We start from the raw sequence: 11,527 nt of genomic DNA on the forward strand, positions 1-11,527 counted from the left end.
CATTTGTTGTATAAAAAACTTAAAATCGATTTTCCCGAAAACGTTATTTTTGAAGTTCGTGAACATTGAAACTCAAAATCTACTAAACAGATCATTTGAAAATTTGAACATTACTTCTTCACAAAAATCAACAGGTAATCAGATGGAGTTTTGTTTTTAATTCTTTTTTATATTTTTTATTAACAAATTTATCGCGATTTTTTGAGTTAAAATCGCGCTTTTTACTTCTAAGTACTGCAAAAGTAGAAACCAAAAGCTCTTTCTGATTACCTCCAGAAATACTTGTAACACCTTTAAAGCGCATATCATTTTTTTTTTTGTTTCAGATGATCTAGTAACGAGTTATAATGTTCACCGCTAATTACTTTTTTTCAAGGCGTTTCTGGATATTGATCGTCACAGGCTTATTTATTAATATTTTTCATTGAAAATTTTTTCTAATATACTTCAAAAGATGTACAATAATATGTCATTAAATTTAATAAAATTATATTACTCATGCCATGTCAGGGAAGCTATTGGGCGAATGCCGCGTCGAAGCGGCAAAGACGCACCATTCAATTAGCCGCATCACCGGTGACTTAGAGGACGAGAATTATGTGGAATTCGCTTCGAAATTGCCCATGTCACCGGAACAGTTCGTGCGCTTCGCGAAAGGCAAACTTTTACAATTGTTGACGGTATATTGCGTGATTTGTTTTCGGATGTTGTAATGTACCATTACAATTTAGAGGGACGCAAAGGAAAGGAGTCCCTACTAAAGCTAAAGTGCATAGGATTAGTTTTTGGTAGGGGTTTTGCTGATATATATTTTAATGTCTTAACTTATAACGTTTCCCTTTAGATATATTTCCTGACAAGGACAAAAATACATTCTGTGTGAAGCTCCGCAGAATTGGGGCCTTAAACCACAATCGTTTTAAACAAAAAATACATAAACTTAAGCGTAAATTCGTATAAATTTTCTTATTATAAATTATATACTTATACTCGTTCCAAATTGTACATATTAGTTATAAGTTTTATATATTAGTTGTAAGTTGTACATATTAGTTTAAAGCTATATATATTAGTTTTAAGTTTTACATATCAGTTTAAAGTTGTAGTTTCTAGTTTAACATCCACAAATGTGAATTTTCAGAATTATAAATTTTATACTGAACTAGCTGTTACCCTTTGCGCTTCGCTACACCTAAATCGATTAAAACTCTTGAGGGGTTTTACTTAGTGTTTTATTTCTTGTTGTAAAACTGTTACTCTCGAGCATGCGACGAACAATTGGCCGTGGGAGAAGCACGGCACGGCACGGTGACGCCGCACACTTGAAACGTTTGCCCTTGCGATTTGTTGATGGTCATCGCAAAGGCAAGACGTACTGGGAACTGCAAGCGCTTAAATTCAAACGGCATGTCCGTTGGAATTATGGAAATGCGTGGTAAGAGTACAATTTCACCTGCTGCCTTGCCATTTAGTATTGTTGCTTCAATCAAATTTGGCCACAATTTTTTTACTGAAAGTCTTGTGCCATTACACAAAGTCGGTGGCTTCAGATTTTGTAGAAGTATAATGGGTGAACCGACTTTCAGGACCAAACAATGCGGTAGCAGACCGGGGGGATCCAAAGAATTCAAGAATTCAGTTGGATAATTGACTACTTCATCTTGATCCAAAACGCTATCAATCGATGTATATGTTGTAGCTTCTCCTGGCAGTTTTTCTTGAATGGCAAAATTGATTTCGTTGACGTGTACATTTTTCGGTGCCAATATTTGCGCGTTCACTTAAATAATCGTTGCGTTGATAGTGTTGAACAATATTCGGAAATACACTTTCAATCAATTCTTCTTTCGATTGTAAAAGTCTACAAAAGTTGTTCGGCAATGTGATCAAACCGGTATCATCGATTGGTATTTTGCCTTCGCCAATGTCCAACAACTGCTTCGAAAACGCCGCTGCGGATCGATCATTTTGCAATTGGACTCGCATGTTGATGGTAAGAGTCAGCCTTTGAACATGTCTCCACAAAACTGACGATTTTAAACATGCGTTTATTTCGTCGGCAGGAGTTGAATGACTTGCAAAGTTTGCCGAAAATCGCCGGATAAAAGTTGTTGCTTTTGGCGTAAATCTTGCATTGTTCTGTTGCTTGTAATTACTTTTTGTTAGCCATTGGGCACTCATCCCATAGAACTATTCCAGCTCCTCGCAAACCTTTTGCCATTGCTAAATTCCTTGATATGTTGCACGTTAGTGTTTCAACGACTTAGATGTTCAACAGTAATTTCAACGCAGAATGTGCTGTTCGGCCGCCATCAAGTAGAGTAGCAGCGATGCCTGACGAAGCAATTGCCAGCTCAATTTCTACTGTGACCGCATAGTAGCAAGAATTAAAGAGGTCAGAAACGTTTTCCCTGTACCACCGGGCACATCCAGAAAGTAGAATCCACCGGCGTTATTGTCAACCGCTCGTATAATCTTATCATAAGCATTTTTCTGCTGAATATTCAATTTGGTAATGTTAGCTTGTAAGAAAGCACGCAATTCATTGCAATCGTATTGTTGTTCACGTTGAAGCTCATGGTCAAGCATATCAATCGCTGAACGATTGGGCGCAGCTATGCCAAGTTGCGTTAATGCCTTATTCGCAATTGTAAGGCACAGATCTTCAACCAATATCAAAGCATCATTACACATTTGTAATGTATATAGCAAATCTGCGTCCGATGCTCGACTACGCGCCAAAATTAATAAGTCTTCGGTCACGCAGTCTTTGTACTTATTCCACAGTTCTTGCAGATTTGACGGAAGGCATGTAGATATTATTATGGCGAATAGTACGCGTATTTGTTTTGGATGAGATGTGAGTGATGCGTCATGAAGTGCGGTGTCCCAATGCATATCATCTTCTAACAAATGCAATCGCTGACATGCTTTACGATACCTCGCACACAACTGACCGTCAACAGTTTTCAAATCATCAAATGATCTTGGTCCGCGCACGTTGACTAATAGCAGACGCAAATAGAAACATTCGGTGTTGTTCGGATGGATGGTGTAAATGCGTGCTATGGCATCGGTTTTACGGACATTTGGATAACCGTCAACACGCTCCCCTTGCTTTCGTCGTTGAAATGTTTTCGATGATGGATTCCAAGTGAAATATTGTGGTATTTCGGAACACAACTCGAAAAAGGTAGTTAGTGTTGTCCCCGGTGGTCATGCTGCGCTCTGTGGTACATTGTCTGCAGTGAAATAAACGCGTTGACCATTTTCGGCCTTGACGGTAACTTGGCCGTTGATTGTCGGCGAATTCAGCTCTAATCTGTGCGCGCCGCTCTCTGTACACCGCTCTACCTCAGGCATTCATTTGAGCGCGTCGCTCTTCGCTTTGATTTCTTCTTGATATTGACATTCGACGTGAATCACTCGTATTCCTGCGAACCGTATTACGTTGGCGTAGTCGAGGCATTTTCTAGAGTATGCATATTTGAAGTACATAAATAAAAATGGAAAAATTAACCTAAAACTACATCTTAAACTATGTATTTTACCCACACACGCATATGCAATAAGACCCACAAACAGTGTATTTGCAAACCGCATGGAAACACTTACGAAACAATAACAATACTCACTTGCTTTGTGTTGTACGCAGAATGTTAATCACGTTGAAATCTGAGAAAAATACACATAATGTTGAAACATTTTTTTTATACACTCAGTGCATTCGGAACACTTACGTTCTGTATGTCTTGTTAGCTTGACAGTCATCCATAGAAAGAACGAATGACAGGCAAAAACGATCAACATGCGATGTCAATGTTTTTTTTTTTTATTAATTGTAAACATCCGCCAGTTGTTCCTTTTTATTAGTAAAAGGCATTTGACAGGACTGTCAATCTTGCGGCAAAACATTATTTCATGAGAATTTGTATAGGCGGGATGTATCATTTTTTTTTTTTTTTTTGCAAAACGTGCAATGATACACACATTAAATTTCTTATGTGCACCCTCCAAACAGACCCCAATCACCCCTGAAAATTTCATTGAAATCGGGCAAGCGGTCTAGGAGGAGTATGCGAACAGGAAGTTTTGCCACTTAATTTTATATATATAGATAAACTTAATCTTGTATTATATTTGATTTAATAACAAATTGACATTTTTTGCCGAATGTAATAATAATAGGCAAATTATTAGTTTAAGTAAATATGATTTTATTATTAAGTAGCAATTGGTAACAAATCGAGGTAACAGATATGCTTGTTACTGCTAACATGTTTATATGTTTAAGGTAGCAAACTGCTAATCAATGAAATAATAAATATTTTAACGTGTAAAAAAGTGAACAATAACAAGTCGCTTACACGTTTGCTAACAGCTACCCGATATGGCGACCTATTTCTTGATAATGATTAGCACGCTGTCAGCCTGGAAATCCAGCGCAGGATAACTCTTCCCAACAGGTGCTACTTTGGACTGAGTAGGCAATTGAGAAGCAAAGTCCGCTCTCGACGAACAAAAACCAAACTCTATAAGTCACTCATAATTCCCGTCCTGCTATATGGTGCAGAGACTTGGACGATGACAACAACCGATGAGTCGGCGTTGCGAGTTTTCGAGAGAAAAGTTCTGCGAAAGATTTATGGTTCTTTGCGCGTTGGCTACTCCGAATATCGCATTCGATGGAACGATGAGCTGTACGAGATATATGACGACATTGACATAGTTCAGCAAATTAAAAGGCAGCGGTTACGCTGGCTAGGTCATGTTGTCCGAATGGACGAAAACACTACAGCCCTGAAAGTATTCGACGCAGGAGGGTGATTGTTGATGATAATCAGAGTATTCCACCAAAATCGTAACAATTGGTGTCAGAAGTGGGATTGTCAAATAATCCAAATTCAAGATGGTTAAATTCGGAGAATTGAGAATTCGGCAATTAAAAAAGGAACTGGAGGAGCGTAATTTGCCGATAAGCGGGCAACAGGCGGATCTGCAGGCACGATTACGTGAAGCAATGGAAGCGGATGGAATTAATGTCGACGAATTCGAATTTGATGGCCCAAAGGTAGAAGAAAAAGTAGAAGAACAGCAAACATCATCAAATGTGGACATGAACATGCTGTTAGTGGCTATTAAGCAAATGGCAGAGAATGCAGTGCAAACAGAAAATCGTCTGGCACAGCAAATAGCTGAAAATACATCACAAATGGCAGATAATGCAGTGCAAACCGAAAATCGTCTGGCACAGCTAATAGCTGAAAATACATCACAGTTGGAGTCTCGCCTTACACAACAACATCGTTTGGTACAACAGATTACGGAAAATACTACACAACTACAAAAACAAGTGCAAGAGAAATTTTCAAAATTTGAAGACGAATTAAGCACTTTAAAAAATTACGAAGAAAATTTAAAAGCAGAAGTTCTTCAATTAAGTAATCGTGTGCGAGAACTGCAACTGCATGGCCCTGCACCATCAACAAATAATCAAAGATTGAAGGCACCCACATTCGATGGAAGTATTCCATTTCAAATTTTCAAACTTCAGTTTGAAAAGACAGCAATGGCCAATAACTGGAATGCAGCGGACAAAGTAGCGTCCTTGTTTGTATCATTGAAAGGACCTGCGGCAGAAATCCTTCAGACTATTCCAGACTGTGAACGGGACAACTATGAGGCATTGATGAGTGCGATAGAAAGACGTTATGGTAGTGAGCACCGGAAACAAATATACCAGATCGAACTGCAAAATAGGGGTCAGAAGATGAACGAGTCATTGCAAGAGTTCGCAACTGAAATAGAACGACTGGCTCATTTGGCAAATGCAGATGCACCTGTGGATTACATTGAGAGGGTGAAAATTCAAAGTTTCATAAATGGAATTCGTGATGTGGACACCAAACGCGCCACATATGCATTGCCAAAAAGAACGTTTGCTGAAACAGTTTCGCACGCCCTCACACAGGAAACAGCTTCGCTTCTAAGTAAACCAGCACACAAAGTACAAAGAGTTGAAATGGAACAACCGGCGCTGATGGAAGAAATATTGAAGACTCTGAAGACAATTGCTGCACCGCGGCAGATGTTTCAACTGTGGAAAAGCGGGTCACTTTGCCCGAAATTGCAATATAAAAGTAAACCCATCAAAACGGAAACAACCAATAGATAACGAGGACAGAGCATCCACATCTCACAAGTCGTTAAACTAAAACGGAACAGTTCAAAAAGCTTTGTGAAAATTAGAGAAGACGCCACCATTCCGGTCAGAGTAGTGAATGAATTCAACACGCCTATAAGGCTGAAGAAAGGAGCAGTAAGTGGACAGTGCCAGAATATAAGTGCAATAGCACGATGCGAACGGTCAGAACAGAAGCCTACTATTGAGCCACAGCAGATAAGTCCTACACTCCTAAACAATTTGCTGAATGAGGTGCATGGAAATGAAAAATTAAAAGCAGAAAAACTATTACAAAAATACGCATCCATATTTGCAAACGAAGGAAACAACACAGGAAGAACGAGCATTGTCAAACATCGCATAAATACCGGAGACGCTAAACCAATCCGGCAAGCTCCGCGTAGGGTTCCACTAGCAAAACGTGAAGATGCTAACAAATTATTGAAGACATGCACAAAAACGGTATAATCGAACCTTCAATAAGTCCATGGAGCTCACCTATCGTCTTAGTTAAAAAGAAAGATGGTAGCACCCGTTTCTGCGTAGATTATAGGAAGTTGAATGATGTCACAAAGAAAGACACTTATCCTCTACCGAGAATCGACGATACCTTAGACACCTTGTCTGGAGCAAAATGGTTTTCTACATTAGATCTGCAAAGTGGATATTGGCAAGTCGAGATTGATGAACGTGACCGTGAAAAGACCGCTTTCAGTATGGGCGACGGGCTATGGGAATTCTCTGTGATGCCATTTGGGTTATGTAATGCGCCTGAAACGTTCGAGCGACTGATGGAAGATGTGTTAAAAGGACTCAACTGGAAGACATGTTTGGTGTATCTTGATGACATTATCATCATGGGAAAAAGTTTCGATGATCATCTGAAAAATCTAGAGGAAGTCTTTCAGCGAATAGCATCAGCCGGATTACGCTTGAATCCCAAAAAGTGTTCTTTATGGAAGAAACAGGTTAAATATCTCGGACATAAAGTGTCAACTGAGGGGATTCACACCGAGGAAGGAAAAATAAAATCAGTTAAAGATTGGCCTCAACCCACCAACATACATGAACTCCGCAGCTTCCTCGGCTTATGCACGTATTACCGCCGTTTTGTACCTGGATTTGCGAACGTGGCTAGAAGTTTACATGATTTAACAAACAAGAATCGCCCGTTTGTATGGCAGTTGGAACAAGAAAAAGCGTTTGAGCAGCTTAAAGAATTACTTTGTACGGCGCCGATGTTGGCTTATCCAATACCTGGAAAGAAATTCATCCTGGATACAGATGCGAGCGCTTATGGAATTGGAGGTGTCCTGTCTCAGCTCATCGACGGACAAGAAAGAGTAATTGGGTATTACAGCAGAGTGCTCGGGAAACCAGAGAAAAACTACTGTGTGACGCGAAAAGAACTACTAGCTGTGGTGGAATGTGTAAAACATTTCCACAAGTATTTGTATGGACAACGATTCTTGCTGAGGACTGATCATGCAGCATTAAAATGGTTATTACAGTTTAGGAATCCGGAAGGCCAAATTGCACGATGGATCGAAAGATTACAGAATTACGACTTCGAAACGGAACATCGAAAGGGGATTCACCACAAAAATGCGGATGCATTATCACGTCGCCCTTGTCCACTGGAATGTAAACATTGCTCCAAATCAGAAGGAAAAGAAGGTATAATCGACGTGCGATTACTGAATATAGAACCTGAAGATGATTGGACTCCTCACCGCATCAGAATCAATCAGCTGGAGGACCCTGATCTTGCAAAGCTGTTAATAGCCAAAGAAAATAGGGTACGACCACCAAAGGAACAAATAAGTAACGAGAGTCCAACGGCAAAAGCATATTGGGCCCAATGGAACAGCATAAACCTCGTTAATGGATACCTTCATCGTACCTGGGAAAGCGAAGATGGCAAACAGTCTCGTCTGCTGATCATAGTACCGAAGTCCATGATCCCGAAAGTGTTGAAAGAATATCACAATGGACCTAGTGGAGGGCACCTTGGAATTACAAAAACTATAGAGAAGATTAAACAACGGTTCTACTGGATCGGTTGTCGAGATTCCATAGCAGAATGGATAAGTAATTGCGTAGAGTGCATGGCAGCTAAAGGTCCGAAAGCCAAAAGTCGCGGTAGGCTACAACAGTACAACGTGCGATCACCATTTGAACGAGTCGCAATGGATGTTGCAGGTCCGTTCCCAACCAGTACGGCCGGAAACAAATATCTACTGGTTGTTATGGACTATTTCAGTAAATGGCCAGAAGTATATGCGTTACCAAACCAGGAAGCGAAGACCGTAGCCGAAGCGTTTGTAGAAAATTGGATAACAAGGTTCGGAGTGCCCGTCGAATTACACTCAGATCAAGGCAGAAATTTCGAATCTTCTATTTTCCAAGAAGTCTGTACATTATTGGACATCCACAAGACATGGACAACAGCGTTACACCCACAATCAGATGGAATTGTAGAGAGATTCAACCGAACGCTCGAAGAACATCTGCGGAAAATCGTTGATAAAGACCAACGGAATTGGGACAAGTGCATCCAGATGTTCCTGCTGGCGTATCGTTCAGCGAAGCACGAGACAACTGGTTACACGCCGGCAAAGATTATTTTCGGATCTGATCTGCGACTCCCTGCTGAACTTCAGTTTGGAACGAATCCTACAGCGGTAAGAAATGATGGAGATTATTGTTCTGCCTTAAAGGAAGAAATGAATGAATTGCATCTAATGGTAAGACAGCATACGCATCTGATGAGCAATAAGATGAAGGACCGGTTCGATCAAGCGGCAAATTCAAAAGGTTTTGAAGAAGGTGATCTGGTCCTGTTGTACAATCCACTTCGAAAGAAAGGCTTGTCCCCGAAACTGCAGAAAGCCTGGGAAGGACCCTATATGGTGATGAAACGACTTAATGACGTGGTATACCGCATACAAAGAAATGGAAAAGCACGATGTAAAATGAAAGTAGTACATTTGGGATTAGGTTTTAGTGGAGGGCAGTGTTACAAAAGTAGTATTAAGATGTATTTGTATTGCTATATGCATCCCTTATTATGAACAATAGCTGTAGGTATATGGAATAGCATTTGTCTTATTGTAGACATCTGGCGCCGCGAAACAATAGACATCTGGCGCCGCACTGTCTGCTTGTCTACTTAAACAATTGCTGAGTCTGGCGCCGCGACTGTCTGCTTGCGTCTGGCGCCGTATAGCATTATGTTCTGGTAATTTCCAGACGCAATATTCTAGAAGGACACGTCGGCATCAGCGAGAAGTGCGTGGCTATATAAGCCGTGGCAACGCCAACGTAATCAACCAGTGCTAAGAGCAAACTGAAATAGTGTAGACGAGTTGTGAAATAAAGAGTTGTTGAATTAAATTAAACAGTTTTGGTTTTATTTGTCAATCCAGAGATACGAACCTAACAAAGTAAACTAACAAGCAGTAAATTCGTAACAGTATTATTACTCAAGTATATTAATATTTACTTTATAAAAATATATTTATGTATTTCAGATATAATCCAGAAGCTGAATGCTATTAAGACCCGTATTTTAAAATTAATAAGTGTTGTTGGTGACTGTTTCCCTGCCATAAAAAAGACAAAGTAAGGAATGCAATTTAAAATTAAAAAATAAAACAGAAACAAATTTTTGTATTTTTAATTTTTGTGAGACCAGAAAAAGGCGAGATTCAAGTGCAACGCAAATTATTCCGCCATAGCGACAAATACGCACTACTCCATTAGCCGCATCACCGATGATTTGGAGGAGCGGTCATATAATTTATTGTCATTTATTTCTTAATAAGAGATGCGGCTCTTGGCTTGAAGGCTCTTCCACTTGATCACTCAATCAGAGATATGGCCTACCTTAGGACTTTAACAACCGCGCTTAATAAAATATCTATAATTATATTATATATGTATGTAAATAAATGTAATATTTGTTATAAATAATGTGTGTTATAATTAACATAAATAAATAATTTGCTATAATATAAAATTAAATTTTTTAACATTTAACATTTGTAAATATCTGAGATATCAGAAAGTAAGAAGATTATTATAAAAATCTCTATATGGAAGAAGCAAATTATTACTTTTTTGTTGTATAAGGATATATGGATTTCCAATATTTTATTTAATTTTAAAAATATTTTATTAAATAATTTTAATACTCACTTTTAAGATTACATGTGAATGTTTATATAAAAAATAAAAAGTGATATATAAACAAAATAATTAATGAAAATTATTTAAAATAAATTTTTAGAAACTTGTTAAAGGCAATGACCTAACAATTTGTTTGATGTAACAAACGGGAAACAAGTAAAACAACATACCGAGGGAAATCGAAGTAACAGATATGCTTGTTAGTGCTAACAAATATGTAGCAAGCACGCTAACATGTTTATATGTCAAAGCTAACAACCTGATAACGAAAAAATAACGCTAACAGAAATTTGAGTAACAATACTTTTGTTATGTAAAACACATAGGTAACAGACTGTGAACGGATTTGAGAACCAATGTATCTCATTCTCTTAACCAAAACATAATAATCTAGGTACGCACGTAAGGGTTACTTAAAACAAAACAGCATGTCACATTTGCAATTGGTTAGAGCAAAAAACCATTGAACATCAAATGGCGATGTGTTACTCTTTTCCCACCCTCTGAACGAAAGTAACAAATAGTTTAAGCGTATACAAAAGTGAACAATAACAAGTCGCTTATTCATTTGCTAATAAATACCCGCCTTGCAGGGTAGTCTTGGCAGTCGAAAATAAGATACCCAGGTCTTTCCGTTGTGAGAGCGCTTCGATAATCGAGTTTTTAGTAACATTTCGCATTGCTGATAGATCAATAATAAAAAAAATAAACTTCTTTCCTGTCAATTATATATATTAGGTTGTCAAATATCTCCCTTCCGCTTTTTTGCTCTTTATTCAATTCTTTATAAAATGTGTTACAGTAATCGGATTTAGTTCAAATATGCGCCGTTTCGTTCGTTAATCTGTTTCCATCTAGACGGCAACTTCAGGATACACACAAGCCTCTTTTGAGTTCAACTTTATACCAACAAGGGCGTTCGCCATGGACAGGAACAGGTGGTAATCACCTGTCTGGTCTGGCGTTATCCTGGTGGAACACTACTCCCTTCTAGTTGATCAATTCTGGACTCTTCTGGTCGAGAATGGAATGGATGGATCGCGAATGGACTTGTCTGAAACCTCGTTTGGTACCGAACGGCTCTGAAAAGTCCGTCTTGATCCTGGCGGATCTTTTGGTGTTACTCAACGTCAGTTTCCACAGACGTATTAG

This window comes from Bactrocera dorsalis, chromosome 2, assembly GCF_023373825.1.
Source record: "Bactrocera dorsalis isolate Fly_Bdor chromosome 2, ASM2337382v1, whole genome shotgun sequence".
NCBI lineage: Eukaryota > Metazoa > Arthropoda > Insecta > Diptera > Tephritidae > Bactrocera > Bactrocera dorsalis.